This window comes from Eriocheir sinensis, chromosome 22, assembly GCF_024679095.1.
Source record: "Eriocheir sinensis breed Jianghai 21 chromosome 22, ASM2467909v1, whole genome shotgun sequence".
Classification (NCBI taxonomy): domain Eukaryota; kingdom Metazoa; phylum Arthropoda; class Malacostraca; order Decapoda; family Varunidae; genus Eriocheir; species Eriocheir sinensis.
Genome location: NC_066530.1, coordinates 16,117,546 through 16,134,151, shown reverse-complemented (window position 1 = coordinate 16,134,151; position 16,606 = coordinate 16,117,546). Strand labels below are relative to the sequence as shown.

The following is a 16,606-nucleotide window of genomic DNA, read 5'->3' as shown; positions in this document are numbered from 1 at the left end:
ATCTCATTCCCTTCACCCTTTCTCCACATGTCCAAACCACCTCATTAGCTCCACCTATCCACATTTTCCACACCCGTAAGTCTTCCTGAATCTCCTCCCTCCTCAGTTCTCATCTCATTCCCTTCACCCTTTCTCCACATGTCCAAACCACCTCACTCCACCTATCCACATTTCCCACATCCATAAGTCTTCCTGAATCTTCTCCCTTCCTCATTTCTCATCTCATTCCCGTCACCCTTTCTCCACATGTCCAAACCACCTCATTCCACCTATCCACATTTCCCACATCCATAAGTCTTCCTGAATCTTCTCCCTTCCTCAATTCTCATCTCACTCCCTCCATCCTTTCTCCACATGTCCAAACCACCTCACTCCACCGATCCACATTTTCCACATCCATAAGTCTTCCTGAATCTTCTCCCTTCCCCAGTTCTCATCTCATTCCCTTCACCCTTTCTCCACATGTCCAAACCACCTCATTAGCTCCACCTATCCACATTTTGCACACCCATAAGTCTTCCTCAATTCTCATCTCATTCCCTTCATCCCTTCTCTACATCTACAAAACCACCTCATTCCGCCTCTCCTCATTGTGAAAGGGTGCATCTGTTAATCTTTTTGTATACTTGTAGTTCTTGTGGGAGAGAAAACGTCCAGTGTCACTCACCCTCGACTATAGCAGACCCCGAGTACTAAGCCTTCACTCCACACCACTTTTCTCTCGCTTAAAACCAGCAAAAGCGTACGTTGTTTGAGGTTAATACACAACTTTAATCCCTTTTTAACCAAGCGGGACGTTGTTGAGTTATATATTATGTCTAGTTTGTGTAATACCAGCGTAGTCTTTGTAATATGTCATCTCACGCTCGACACACATCATATTGCGTGAACTCAATACAACATCAACACAAGAGAAAATAGAAGGGGTATAAGATCTCGCGTTTATCGTCAACACACGCTTGCAACACATCCAATACGTGTAGCAAGGATAATAGCAACACAAAAGTAAATAGGGCTCTTGAGATTTAGCGCAACACATCACTAATTCATAACGTGTGGTCAGAATAGCAACACAAGAGATAAACGGAAACACTAAAGGTCTCACACTGTCAACACACGCTCGCAACACAACCCATTACGCCTGGTCATAACAACGTCAACACAAGAGCAAGACAAAACAGAACTCAAGGCCTCACACTTACTATCAACACACTCGCAACACAACCCATCATGTCTGCTCATAACATCAAAACAAGTGCAAAACAAAACTCCTAAACCTTACACTTACTGTCAACACACTCCTTACAACACATTCCACCAGCAACACAGTAAACAGGACTCAGAAGCCTCACGCGATCAACACAAACTCGCAACACACCTCCAGCAATCTATTACGTCTTGTCAGAGCACAACCAACACATATGATAAACAGTAACACTCCAAGATCTCTCCTTAACAGTCATCTCGCACGCTTGCAACACATACGTTAGGTCAGAGCTACATCAACACACCCGCAACACACCTCAATCAATTCATTACCTCTTGTCAGAACACTATCAACACAAGAGGAAAAGACAAGGCCTCTCTCTGTCAACACATCCCATTACGTATGATCATAACAAAATCAACACAATGGTAAATAGAACTCCAAGATCTCGTAAGTAACACATCATCAATCCATTACAAAAATATCAACACAATAGCAAAACAAAACTCACTTCCTCGAACTTAGTCAACACACGCCTGCAACACATCCCATTAGGTCTTGTCATAACACTATCAACACAAGAGCAAAAGAAAACGCAATACCTCACACTTGCTATATCAACACACGTCTGCAACACATCCCATTACTACGAAGAGAGGCAGAGAGTGTTGAAATTTAGATTGAAGAATGATAGAGAGGAAAAAGCTTGAGAAAGGGTCAGAATAGAGAGGGAAGGATGATATAGAGATGGAAAGAACTTAGGAAAACGTTAAAATAAAGATTGAAGGATAGTTTGGAGAGGAAGAAAAGCTTGGGATAATGTTGAAAGACGTCTGGTTAGAACACAGTCAACACAAACCAAACAGAAGAACTCAGGACCTCCTCGAAGTTACTAATTCAACACACGCTTGCAACACATCAAATTACGAGTAGGCAGAACAAGATCTCAACACGAAAGCAAAACAGAACAACTCAGGACCTCATCGCACTTACTAATTCAACACACGCTTGCAACACATCAAATTACGTGTAGTCAGAACAAGATCTCAACACAAAAGCAAAACAGAACAACTCAGGACCTCCTCGCACTGACTAATTCAACACACGCTTGCAACACATCAAATTACGTGTAGGCAGAACAAGATCTCAACACAAAAGCAAAACAGAACTCAGATTTTGCACTTACTATCAACACACGCTTGCAACACATCCCATTACGTCTGGAACACCATCAACACAAACAACAACATCTCACGGCTCCCACTTACTGTCAACTCACGTCCGCATCACATCCCTCGAAATGGCTGCAAGTTTCCATAAGTACACGCAAAAATCCAGGGTGCGGGGCGGCTTGCGTGCGGCCCCTCCACGCACACGAAAGGGCGGCACGGCGCGGCACAGCACGGCACGGCCCCACCTGCTCACGGGCGGACTCAGGAGCGCGACTGGCACGGAGCAAACCCACAGATGTGCACTCTATGGCGGTCGGTGGCCAACTGAGGTGAGGTCGGAATCGTGAAACTGCCGGAGCCGCCTGCCCGTGCCTGCCTGCCGATAGAGCCTTTCCAGCCTTAACGCGGGTGAGTAAAACACGTTATTTATCGCCTCTATTGCATTCCGAGGGTATAGATGGCGCTACAGAGACGTGCTGGCGAGGTAGGGTAACGTTTTCATCCACCGCTGGTCCGCCCTACCTCTCCCTGCCTCTCCCTCCGCCTGGGACTCTACCTCTCGACGCGGACTTAAGACGGGCAGCTTTATACTGATCAATGATAATAGACTGACTCTCCTCACTCCAGGAACTTTTACCGAGGCCAATTTGGGGAGACTTCACGCGCGGGTCACCGGAGCGGCCCTGTGAGGTGGGTTTATATATCTGACGGAGGCGCTGAAGGGGTGTGGGAGCGAGTGAGCAGCGGTGACAGTTCTTGTGGCTTGTTCGGAAACTATTCACTTCGCAGCCCTGATATATCTCTCTCTCTCTCTCTCTCTCTCTCTCTCTCTCTCTCTCTCTCTCTCTCTCTCTCTCTCTCTCTCTCTCTCTCTCTCTCTCTCTCTCTCTCTCTCTCTCTCTCTCTCTCTCTCTCTCTCTCTCTCTCTCTCTCTCTCTCTCTCTCTCTCTCTCTCTCTCGTCCGTCCCTTACGACCCTGCCTGCCTGCCCCGCCCCGACCTTCCCCCGACCATCCCCCGACCATCTCCCGACCATCCCCCGACCATCCCCGCCTCCCGCCACGACCTGCGAAACATTCAAAGTTGTCTCGTTGAATAATCATGAGGTAAATTGCGTCCATTGTTGATGCGAAAGAGGTGAGTGCTAAGGGTTGGTCGCTGTTGTGCCTCTGTATATAGTGTCTTGTAGTTTGGCTTTTAACAGAGAACAAACATCAATTATTTTTTATGGAACTTCCTTTTGTGTTGTAGTGCTGGGACATATATAACATAACTCTATTTTTTCTCTGTATATTAGTTCTTCAATATATATAATTCAACGTTTTCCCATGCTCCTCGTCTATTTCTGTGTATTTCTCTCTTCAATATATATAATTCAACGTTTTCCCATGCTCCTCGTCTATTTCTGTGTATTTCTCTCTTCAATATATATAATTCAACGTTTTCCCATGCTCCTCGTCTATTTCTCTGTATTTCTCTCTTCAATATATATAATTCAACGTTTTCCCATGCTCTCTCGTATATTTCTCTGTATTTCTCTCTTCAATATATATAATTCAACGTTTTCCCATGCTCTCTCGTCTATTTCTCTGTATATAGTTCTTCAATATATATAATTCAACATTTTCTAAAGCTCTCTCGTCTATATAATCCTTTCTTCTCTAATTTTTTTACATCTTTCCAAGCTGTTCTCTGTATATATTATCCTTCAATCAATTCTAACATATTCCTAAGATGACTCATTTTTGTTTAATCCTTCTATATATCTCTATTTAAAACCATTTCGCAAGCTATCTTTCGGCCACTCCTCTTGACTCTTTTGTAGGAGCAGTGAATAGCGGGCTTTTTTTTTTTCATTATTGTTTCCTTTTATTTGCTCTTGAACTGTTTCCTCTATTGGAACAAAAAAAAAAAAAAAAAAAAATTGCCATCCTTCATTCTCTAGTTTAGCCTTTTTCCAAGCCCTCATCTCTACATCATCCTCTAATCTCTTGTTTTAACATTTATATGCATTTTTTGAACATATTTCTTTGACTATTTTCTATATTTAAAACCATTTCGCAAGCTTTTTCTCTCTATACCATCAATCAATCTCTAGTTCAACCTCTTTCCAAACCCTCATCTCTACATCATCCTCTAATCTCTTGTTTTAACATTTATATGCATTTATTTTAACATTTTTCCTTAACTAATTTCACAAGGTCTTTCATCTCTATGCTATCCTTCTATTTATCTTTCAACATTATCGCAAGCTTTTTTCCTCTCCAAACTATGCTTTAATCTTTGTTTTAACGTTCTCCTAAGTTCTTTTCATCTCTATATCATCCTTCCCTCTCTATTCTAACCATTTCCCAAGCTTTTTTTCCTGCATATCGTTCTTCAATCTCTATTTCAACGCTTTCTCTGTTTCTCCCAATCAATTTTAACATATTCCTAAGTTCTCTCATCTCTATCTAATCCATTCATTTCTTTTTAAAACCATTTCGCAAGCTCTTCTACCCTCTATTTCATCTTTCAATTTCTTTTTCAACTCTTTCCTTGATTCTCTCACCTCTGTATCATCTATTTCAACATCTATTCAACATTTCTTCATCTTATACATCTCTCATCTCTGTCTATTCCATCCATCTCTTTTTAAAACCATTTCGTAAGTTCTTCTACTCTCTATTTCATTTTTCAATTATTTTTTTAACTCTGTCCCTGATACTCTCACCTCTATATCATCTATTTATTCAACATTTCTTCATCTTATACATCAACATCTTTTATCAAACTCTTTTCACAGACTCTAATACCCCCAAAATCTCTTCTCTCCATCATTCTTCAATCCATTTCATTTTTCAATTTCTTTTTCAACTCTTTCCCTGATACTCTCACCTCTATATCATCCATTTCAACAGTTCTTCATCTTATACATCAACATCTTTTATCAAACTCTTTTCATAGACTCTTAACACTCCCCAAAATCTCTTCTCTCCATCATTCTTCAATCCATTTCATTTTTCAATTTCTTTTTCAACTCTTTCCCTGATACTCTCACCTCTGTATCGCCTTATACTTCAACATCTTTTATCTAACACTCCCCCAAAATCTCTTCTCTCTCCATCATTCTTCAATCTAAATTTCAACACTCTCTGCTTCTCTCCCCTTCTGTATCTCCCCTCCATCGCCGCCTCTCCCCAGCGGCCGCCACCTCCCTCGCCCTTCCCCGCGTCAGACAAGAAAGATGGTTCATTTATCGGCCAGGGTCTTCACTATCAGCCTCCCACCGATACCCAGCCCACCCATCACACACAGCTTCCCTTCTTCTCTTTTCTCTCAGACCCTTCTCTCAAACTATTCTTCCTGCCTGCCCCCTCCTCCTCTTCCTTCTCTTCCTCCTCCCTCCTTCTCTTTCCCTACCTCTCCCTCCTTACCTCTCTCACTTTCATGTACCTTGTAACCTTTCCTTGATGAGTATAATATTTAGCATCTGCCAACACCCCTTCCGGCTAGCTAATCCCTTCCTTCCTTCCTTCCTTCCCCCTTCGTTTAGTCTCCCCTCATATTTAATCTTTACCGTGAGTGTGATATTCCTTAATCCACTTCAGCCTAATGTATCGCCACTGGTTGTTGTTTTTTCGTCATCTAATTATGTTCAGGTAACGTCGATTCATGCAGGTCAATCAACTATCCAGGTGTCTTTCATGTATCTTGTAACCTTTCCTTAATGAGTGTGATATTTAGCGTCTCCCAACACCTCCTCTGGCTAGCTAATCCCTTCCTTCCTTCCTCCCTTCCTTCCTTCCTTCGTTCCCCTTCGTTCAGTCTCCCCTAATATTTAATCTTTACCGTGAGTGTGATATTCCTTAATCCACTTCAACCTAATGTATCGACACTGGGTATTTGGTTTTCGCTTCCCCTTTTCCTTTCTTTCTCTATTCAGTTATTTGTTTTCCATGTTATCTATCTTGTTCTATCTATCTTTCGGCTTTCCGCTTCCTCTTCGTTTCGTCTTAGTTCGCCTCTTTCCTTTTTTTTCTTATTTCTCATTTCGTTTTTGTTTCTTCGTCTCTCTCTTTCTCTCTCTGGCTATTTCTCTCTGTCTCTGTCTTTCATCAGCTTTCCCCTTTCCTTTTCTCTCTCTGTGTCTCTCTCTCTCTCTCTCTCTCTCTCTCTCTCTCTCTCTCTCTCTCTCTCTCTCTCTCTCTCTCTCTCTCTCTCTCTCTCTCTCTCTCTCTCTCTCTCTCTCTCTCTCTCTCTCTCTCTCTCTCTCTCTCTCTCTCTCTCTCTCTCTCTCTCTCTCTCTCTCTCTCTCTCTCTCTCTCTCTCTCTCTCTCTCTCTCTCTCTCTCTCTCTCTCTCTCTCTCTCTCTCTCTCTCTCTCTCTCTCTCTCTCTCTCTCTCTCTCTCTCTGCCTCCCTCTCTACGCTCCCTTTCATCAGTTATCTCCTTCCTTTTCTCTTTTTCCTTTTTCTCTTCTCTTTTTCTTTTTTTTATTCTGTTATTTGTTTCTCATCTTAGTTTCCTCTCCTGTTCTCTTTACCTTCTTGCCGCCTTTCTATTTCTGTTTTATCTCATTAATTTCTCTTCCTTTTTCTCCTGTTTCTCGGTTTCCCTTCCATTTCTAGGCTTCCTTTTTCCTTAGTTTCCCCTCTAACCTATTCCTTTCATTCCTTTCTCATCCTTTTTTCTTTCCTTTCCCTTCCTTCTTTAGTACTCCATCTTTCTCTTCTTCTTTTCCCAGTCTTAATTTCCTCGTCTCTATACCTCTCTCTCTCCATCTTACGCTTCCTTTCTTTTCCTCTAAGTTATCCCCATTCCTTCTCTATTCTTCTTCCCATCTTAATCTCCCAGCCCCTCTTTCTTTCTACCTCCCTCTCTCTCCTTCTCCACCACTCCACAGCGTACTCTCTACCTTCCTCTCCCTCACCGCCACCGCCACCACTCCGCAGCCTAGGAACAATGGGCGGGCCTCGGGCAAGCGGCCACCACATGCATTAGGGAAATTGCTTGCCATTCACATGCTGGAGGTGTTTCTACTTCTTTTTGCCCAGCACCGGCCTCTCCCAGCCTCACCTCGCCTTGACCAGCCTCGCCTCGCTTCCCGCTGGACACTGGGACTCGGTACTGTCGGCAGCTTCCACCTCCCACATCAACTATTTCCAAAGGCCAAAAAGGAGATCAGTCGGGTTCTAATAAGTGTTCTTTTGGGTTCATGGTACAGAGGAAGGGTCGAACTACCACCAAGGTCATAAAACTAGCCATGGAAATACTCAGAACTCCCACGAAAGCCTTGTCATCTATGTGTTAGCTTAAGCCGGGTTCTAATGAGTGTTCTTTTGGGTTCATGGTACAGAGGAAGGGTCGAACTACCACCAAGGTCATAAAACTAGCCATGGAAATACTCAGAACTCCCACGAAAGCCTTGTCATCTATGTGTTAGCTTGAGCCGGGTTCTAATGAGTGTTCTTTTGGGTTCATGGTACAGAGGAAGACTCAGACTACCACCAGGGTCATAAAACTACCCATGGAAATACTCATAACTCCCATGAAAGCCTTGTCATCTATGTGTTAGCTTGAGTCTGGTCCTAATGAGTGTTCTTTTAAGTTCGTGGTACAGAGGAAGGGTCGAACTACCACCAAGGTCATAAAGCTAGCCATGGAAATACTCATAACTCCTACGATAGCCTTGTCATCTATTTGTTAGCTTGAGTCTGGTCCTAATGAGTGTTCTTTTGGGTTCACGGTGCAGAAGAAGGGTCAAACTACCACCAGGGTCATAAAACTACCCATGGAAATGCTCAGAACTCCTACGAAAGCCTTGTCATATTTGTGTTAGCTTGAGTCTGGTCCTAATGAGTGTTCTTTTGGGTTCACGGTGCAGAAGAAGGGTCAAACTACCACCAGGGTCATAAAACTAGCCATGGAAATACTCATAACTCCCACGGAAGCCTTGTCATATGTGTTTGTTTAAGTATGTTTAAGAATATGACTGTGGTACTTGTATTCTTTAAACATTCCGCGGCACAAGTTGGCTACACATATCTGACAAGGCTTTCGTATAGGAGTTGTGGGCATTTCAGGGTAGTTCGACCTAGTGTACCATGAACTAAAACACTCATGAGAACCCGATTGATCTAATTTTTGGCCTTTGAAATTAGTTGATGTGAGTAGGAGGAAGCGTTTATGAATGCCGACCTGGGACTCAACTAGGCTCTCTCTCCCCCTCTCCCTCTCCCTCTCTCTCCCTATCTCTCTCTCCCTCTTCGTTTCATTCAGCTTTATGCCCTGGTTGTGTCTGCCTTTCTGTCTGTCTTGTTGAGAATATGGGAGTGGAAATTGACCATGTGGAGAGTGAGGGAGAGATAGACAGAGAGACACAAACAACCAGATATCTTGACTGTTTGTGTGTGTGTGCGTGTGTTTGTGTGTGTGTATGGTGATCTCTCGTTAATAAAAGGACTAAGACTCATTAACACACACATGGTAACAATTTCGTTAACTCTTTTTTTTCATTTGTCTTTACTTCCTCTTCTTCTTCCTCCTCTTCCTCTACCTCTTCAAGTCTTCCCTTCCTTTCCGTTTCTCCCCCTTCCACCTCTTCCTAACTCCATCTTTCCCTCCCATCATCTTCCATCTCCCGTCTACAGCATCTTAGGTCATCCCATTATCCTCCCCCTCCGCCTCCATCCCCTTCCACCCCCAGCATCCCATCTTCCACCCCCAGCATCTTACTCCATTCCCTTCCATCCCAAGCATCCCATCTTCCACCCCCAGCATCTTACTCCATTCCCTTCCATCCCAAGCATCCCATCTTCCACCCCCAGCATCTCACTCCATCCCACCTCCCTCCTCCCCTCCCCCTCACTCCCGCTCGTCACGCCCAGGCTGAGCTGCTTCGAAAGACTTACAACGCGGAGGCTGGAGGAGGAGCGGCTCTGAGTCAGGGTGGACGACCTCGGCTTTGTTTCGGCGGAGGGCTTAGGGCGCGTCCACTTCCTCCTCCTCCTCCACCTCCTCGCACTGTGTCAAGGTCTACGAAAGGAGGAGGGGGAGGAGGAGGAGGAGGAGGTACCAATACGCAAAACCCGTGGCGTGGCTGACTGCAAACTACTACTAATAATAATAATAATAATAATAATGACAGACTAATTGGTTCATTGCAAGGTAGCTCATGGAAAGTGAGGTCTCAAGTTCCTTTCTCCTCCTCCATAGATCCTCGCTGCGTTGTATATTCTCAATTGTCATAAAAGTTTCCGGTCGGGGGAGTCACGTCAGGGCCGGGGCGTGCGTGTGAGTGTGTGTGAAGGGCGGCCCAACGATGCTCCTGCCAACAGTTTCCAGCTCATGTGTTCCTTTGGTCTGAGCGCACCACGGCTGGCAGCGGCTGTTGGCACGTCCGCCCTCCTTTGTCACCATCGGAGAAAGGCTCAAGCTTTATTTTCGCTCCTCCTGCCGGCCCGGGAGACGCAGCCGAGCACGTTGGGCAAACAGAAGAGTGACACTTGCCGCCTGGAACGTCCCACCTCCGCGCGGCGCCACGAGAGGGGCAAACAAGGCCGTCAGAGGCTCGGGCCGGCGGTAATGCGTTCCGATGGCGCAAGATAAGACACTGGTGCTTATGATGTCTCTCAAACACGTGCAGGGAGACATAGATTAGTGAGAAGAAATTTGATCCCCCTCTCATCCTCTCGTAACCCACTTAATGTATGCTTTTCCAGGCGTTACATGCATTAAACAAAACACTGGGGCTTCTGAACGCCTCTCAAACACTTGGAGGGAGACATAGATTAGTGAGACGAGGAGCCCTTAAAATTTGATCCCCTTCTCATCCTCCATTCACTCCTAACCCACTTAACGTATGCTCCTCCAGGCGTTACATGCATTAAACAAGACACTGGGGCTTCTGAACGCCTCTCAAACACTTGGAGGGAGACATAGATTAGTGAGACGAGGAGCCCTTAAAATTTGATCCCCCTCTCATCCTCCATTCACTCCTAACTCACTTAACGTATGCTCCTCAAGGCGTTACATGCATTAAACAAGACACTGGTGCTTCTGAACGCCTCTCAAACACGTGGAGGAAGAGACATTGATTAGTGAGTTGGGGAGTCTTTAAAATTTCACCCCCCCTCATCCTCTCCTCACCCCAACTTAAACAGGTCCGTCAAAGCCTCGGGCCGGCGGTAATGCGTTCCAGTGGCGTTAAACAATACAGTGGTGCTCATGAATGCCACTCAAACACGTGCATGGAGAGTGGTGGGGTGGTGAGAGGTGGTGAGTCCAGTTCTTGTACGGTATATACTCTACCATGGACGCTATATACAGAGAACTTTCAACTCTTTCAACCCTTATCAAACCCCTATGACTTTACTGGTTACCACTTCTCACACCCTCTATTAGTACCGTGGTGACAGGTAAGGTAAGGTAAGGTAAGGTAAGGTATTGTAGGATAAGGGAAGGGAAGGGAAGGGAAGGGAAGGGAAGGGAAGGTAAGATAAGGCAAGGTAAGGTAATGTAAGGTAAGGGAAGGTAAGGGAAGGGAAGGAAAGGGAAGGGAAGGGAAGGCAAGGCAAGGCAAGGTAAAGTAAGGTAAGGTAAGGTAAGAGTAAGGTAAGGTAAGGTAAGGTAAGGTAAGGTAAGGAAAGGGAAGGGAAGGGAAGGGAAGGTAAGGTAAGGGTAAGGTACAGTAAGGTAAGGTAAGGTAAGGCAAGGTAAGGTAACGTCGACAGGTAAATAAATAGTACACATAATCATTTCACAAGGTCAGTTCTTTTACCGTACGTCGATTCGGTCCTCTGCATAATAAATAACACAATAGAATGTTCCCCGGCGGTCTAATAGTAGTTGACGTGACCAGGATTAAAGTCCTCTTCAGTCACCGCTCCTATTGTACCGACACAGACAAACCCAATAGCCAACGCCTTATCATATGTGTCTGTCTTCTTCTTTTTTTTTTACAGTGGAGGAGACAGTGCAAGGGCGTAACAAAAAAAAGAAAAAGAAAAAAAAGCCCACTACTTACTGCTCCTAAATAGAGTGGCCAAAAAGAGTAGTCAGTTTCGGGAGGGGGGGCCTGTGTCTGTGTGTGTGTGTGTGTGTGTGTGTGTGTGTGTGTGTGTGTGTGTGTGTGTGTGTGTTGCCCACCCTCAACATCTCAATGCAACACAATCGGTGCGTGGGACGTCAACACAAAGCCAAATATTGACAGACAGCAAAGTCGATAAAAACATAAACACACTCATTGGGTATAATATTTTCATGCGAGAGAGAGAGAGAGAGACTGTGTTACATAAAGATGAATAAGTAAACAGATAAATAAAAAAAAGAAAGAGATATGAATAAGTAAGAAACTCTCTCTCTCTCTCTCTCTCTCTCTCTCTCTCTCTCTCTCTCTCTCTCTCTCTCTCTCTCTCTCTCTCTCTCTCTCTCTCTCTCTCTCTCTCTCTCTCTCTCTCTCTCTCTCTCTCTCTCTCTCATTTTCTTCCCTTTTTCTCCAATACATCTTTTTTTCTATACCCTTCCTTCTCTTCCTCTTCTCCCTCTCCCTCTCTCTCTCTCTCTCTCTCTCTCTCTCTCTCTCTCTCTCTCTCTCTCTCTCTCTCTCTCTCTCTCTCTCTCTCTCTCTCTCTCTCTCTCTCTCTCTCTCTCTCTCTCTCTCTCTCTCTCTCTCTCTCTCTCTCTCTCTCTCTCTCTCTCTCTCTCCTCGCTTTGACCACGGAATCCATTACTGATTGAAAGTTTTGAAAGTATCAGTTTACAGAAATGGATATATCGAACTCCAGTGATTATATATATTGGAGTTTCTTCTTTTCTACGTTTATCTGTTCGCTCGCCGCCTGCTCCGATTTTTATTTACATGTCAAAGTGCCTCATCATCATCCGCATAGTGTTATATAATCCCCACCGTTTCATCTCCATGGTTATCAAAGAGGAAGGGTCAAACTACCACCTGGAGTCTTTGAGTTTCTTGGTTGAAGACGAAAAAGGTCTATTCTGTGTCATTTAAATAGTTGTGTATATATTCGTAATGCACTTAAACCTAACTTAACCTAACCATTCGGGCCTCTGAGTCAGCATCACCGCCCATGAACCATCTCGTCGCCCCCAGCATCCCATCTCTCATCACTCTCCACACATCACCTTCAGGGAGCCTCAGCGCCAGGTCGGAGGAAGGCAATGTGTCACCTCCCTCCTCCTCGCCGCCGGTCCACGCTCACAAATTTATGGAAACTGTTTCGAGAATTCTGCGACACCCTAATTAGCTGAGGCGGCCCCGAGCGTCCTTATCTGAGGGATCGGAGGCGGCGGCGGCGGCTCGTGGGACGTCCTCAAGCCAGGGACGATTTGGGGCCGTTTTGAAAGTGGTCTCGGCGCTGCGAAGTCTCCACAGAAAACGGAGCTCGGACTCTGACCTCCAGCGCCCCTCAGGAAAGCCCGACCGGTGCTATGGATTGCAGAGAGATACATTCAAAGTTCCGCTGTTACAAAGGCAATCCCACGCGTACTACTGGACTGGATTGGACTGAACCTTACTCGACGATTCAGGCTTTCGCTTCAACATTTCAGGTTAGGTTAAGTTAGGTTAGGGTTGGTTAGGTTAGGATTATGTGCCTTGCGAATATGGGCACATCTTTTTGAATAACAATGAGAAGAAGGTGTTTTCGACTTCATCAACAAAGAAACTAACCAACAATCTCATATTCCTGAAGGAACGCCTACTACTGGATTGGATTGGACTGGACCTTACACGACGATTCAGGATTTCGCTGCAACTCTTCAGGATAGGTTAAGTTAGGTTAGGTTAGGTTAAGTTTATGTACCTTGCGAATATGGGCACATCTTTTTGAATAACAATAGAAGAATGTGTTTTCGACTTCATCAACAAAGAAACTAACCAATAATCTTATACTCCTGATTCTGAATTTCCCCGCAACTCTTCAGATTAGGTTAAGTTAGGTTAGGTTAGGTTAAGTTTATGTACCTTGCGAATAAGGGCACATCTTTTTGAATAACAATAGAAGAATGTGTTTTCGACTTCATCAACAAAGAAACTAACCAATAATCTTATACTCCTGATTCTGAATTTCGCCGCAACTCTTCAGGATAGGTTAGGTTAGGTTAGGTTAGGTTAAGTTTATGTACCTTGCGAATAAGGGCACATCTTTTTGAATAACAATAGAAGAATGTGTTTTCGACTTCATCAACAGAGAAACTAACCAACAATCTCATATTCCTGATTCTGAATTTCGCCGCAACTCTTCAGGTTAGGTTAGGTTAGGTTAGGTTAGGTTAAGTTTATGTACCTTGCGAATAAGGGCACAGCTTTTTGAATAACAATTAGAAGAATGTGTTTTCGACTTCATCAACAAAGACTCTAACCAACAATCTTATACTCCTGATTCTGAATTTCCCCGCAACTCTTCAGGATAGGTTATGTTAGGTTAGGTTAGGTTTATGCACCTTGCGAATAAGGGCACAGCTTTTTGAATAACAATTAGAAGAATGTGTTTTCGACTTCATCAACAGAGAAACTAATCAACAATCTGATACTCCTGAAGGAAGCGAAGATAATGTAGCCCATCCAGCACCTTCAGGAACAAGGAACTCCAGCGGGTCGATCTCAGGTCCGGCGTCTTAAGTATTTCGGCGTCCAAGCACACACACATTAGACAAACCTTTCGTGGGAGTTTCAAGCATTTCCAGGGGTAGTTTTATGACCCTGGTGGTAGTCTGACCCTTCTTCTGTACCATGAACCTGTAAAAACACCCATGATAAGTTCCTCCTCATACCAACCTATCTCTTTCTTCTTCAGCATAGTGGCGCCAGCGTTGCCAGACTGTCGTACTCACGTTGCCAGATTGTCGTACTCAGCCTCCTATGTTCGCCGATTTCCGACCCAAAAACTGCCTCCTCATCCCAATAACCCCAATAACTGCCTTCATCTATAGTTATCGTTAAAATGGTTAATTATTGGTGTTTTTTTTGGCAATAGCTATGGCTCAGAAACAGGTAAGTACGAGGCTCTGAGTACGATAATCTGGCAACGGTGATGAGAACCCGACTGATCTCTTTTTCGGCCACTGGAAATTGTCGATGTGAGAGGTGCAATGGAGGCGTCTGAGCATACCTACATCAGTCTCCCCTCCTCTCGCCGGTCCTCCGCCTTTACCAGCCTCCATCCGTCTCCATCAGGCACCACAAACACTTCAAGACGCCACAAAGCCGGGACACAACACCTCCCCGCTGCGCCATTAATCATCACTACCACCTCAGACGCCCGCCATCACCGCCCTAACACCCAGCCTTGTCATCATCACCGCTGCACCACCGCCACCACCACCTTCTTCGTCTTGGTGTTGTGTTGGGTGTCCTCGAGGCTCCTAAAGTTGGTATTCTCACTCTTTCACCTCTAACGTCAACTATTTCCAAAGCCCAAAAAGGAGATCAGTCGGGTTCTAGTGAGTGTGGGTTTTTTAGGTTCATGGTAACAGAGGAAGGGTCAGACTACCACCTGGAGACTTGGAGACAGACAGTTAGGTTAGGTTAGGTTAGGAGATCAATCGGGCTCAAGTAAGTGTTTTTTTTTTAGGTTCATGGTAACAGAGGAAGGGTCAAACTACCACCTGGAGACTTGGAGACAGACAGTTAGGTTAGGTTAGGTTAGGAGATCAATCGGGCTCTAGTGAGTGTTTTTTAGGTTCATGGTAACAGAGGAAGGGTCAAACTACCACCTGGAGACTTGGAGACAGACAGTTAGGTTAGGTTAGGTTAGGAGATCAATCAGGTTCTAGCGAGTGTTTTTTTTAGGTTCATGGTAACAGAGGCAGGGTCAGACTACCACCTGGAGACTTGGAGACGGACAGTTAGGTTAGGTTAGGTTAGGAGATCAATCGGGCTCTAGTGAGTGTTTTTTTAGGTTCATAGTAACAGAGGAAGGGTCAGACTACCACCTGGAGACTTGGAGACAGACAGTTAGGTTAGGTTAGGTTAGGAGATCAATCGGGCTCTAGTGAGTGTTTTTTCTAGGTTCATGGTAAGAGGAAGGGTCAGACTACCACCTGAAGACTTGGAGACGGACAGTTAGGTTAGGTTAGGTTAGGTTAGGTTAGGTTAGGAGATCAATCGGGCTCTAGTGAGTGTTTTTTAGGTTCATGGTAACAAAGGAAGGGTCAAACTACCACCTGGAGACTTGGAGACAGACAGATAGGTTAGGTTAGGTTAGGTTAGGTTAGGTTAGGTTAGGAGATCAATCAGGTTTAGTGAGTGTTTTTTTTTTAGGTTCATGGTAACAGAGGAAGGGTCAGACTACCACCTGGAGACTTGGAGACAGACAGATAGGTTAGGTTAGGTTAGGTTAGGTTAGGTTAGGTTAGAGATCAATCGGGCTCTAGTAAGTGGGGGTTTTTTAGGTTCATGGTAACAGAGGAAGGGTCAAACTACCACCTGGAGACTTGGAGACAGACAGTTAAGTTAGGTTAGGTTAGGTTAGGTTAGGTTAGGTTAGGTTAGGAGATCAGTCGGGTTCTAGTGAGTGTTTTTTCAGGTTCATGGTGGGGAAGGGTCAGACTACCACCTGGAGACTTGGAGACGGACAGATAGGTTAGGTTAGGTTAGGTTAGGTTAGGTTTTTGGCAACAGAGGAAGGTTCAAACTACCACCTGGAGACTTGGAGACGGACAATTAGGTTAGGTTAGGTTAGGTTAGGTGAGGTTAGTTTCTTGGTTGATGAAGTCGAAAAAAGTCTACTCTCAGTGTCATTTAAATAGTTGTGCCCATATTCGTAACCTAACCTAACCTAATCTAACCTAACTTAATAGAGGGGGAGAAAGATCTTGATGAAATTTTAAAAGAAAGGGAAAAAAATAAAGGACAGAAAGACAGATATAAATGCGTTCTGAAAAATAGTAACCTAACCTAACCTAACCTAACCCAGCGTTGTGTCAGTCTCCGAAATGGTTTATTGACGAAGCTGGAGCCCACTATCACAAGCACATTATTTGACAATCTACTCTTGTTCCTGACGTTTGAGGCATTGTAGACTCCATCATTGCACCTCTCCGAAGCGATATAAAAACCCCAGTGTTGTGTCAATCTCCAGAGGGGTTTATTGACGAAGCAAGAAGCCACAATAACAGACACATTAATATTTGACAATCTACTCTTGTTCCTGACGTTTGAGGCATTGTAGACTCCATTAATGTACCTCTCCGAAGCGATATAAAAAGCCCAATGTTGTGTCAATC

At 44.5% G+C, this 16,606-nt stretch overlaps 1 protein-coding gene across 2 annotated transcripts in view; it reads right to left on the bottom strand.

Moving 5' to 3' along the window:
* LOC127002165 (chondroadherin-like) overlaps positions 1-16,606 on the bottom strand; it is a 122,541-nt gene that overhangs the window by 104,929 nt on the left and 1,006 nt on the right. The window contains exon 1 of one of the 2 annotated variants that reach the window (XM_050867826.1): positions 2,476-2,878. The exons of the other annotated variant lie outside the window; for it this stretch is intronic. The gene's annotated coding sequence lies outside the window, so the exon portion shown is untranslated. Of the gene's footprint in view, positions 1-2,475; positions 2,879-16,606 lie in introns of those variants that run through there. 2 annotated transcript variants of the gene reach the window in all.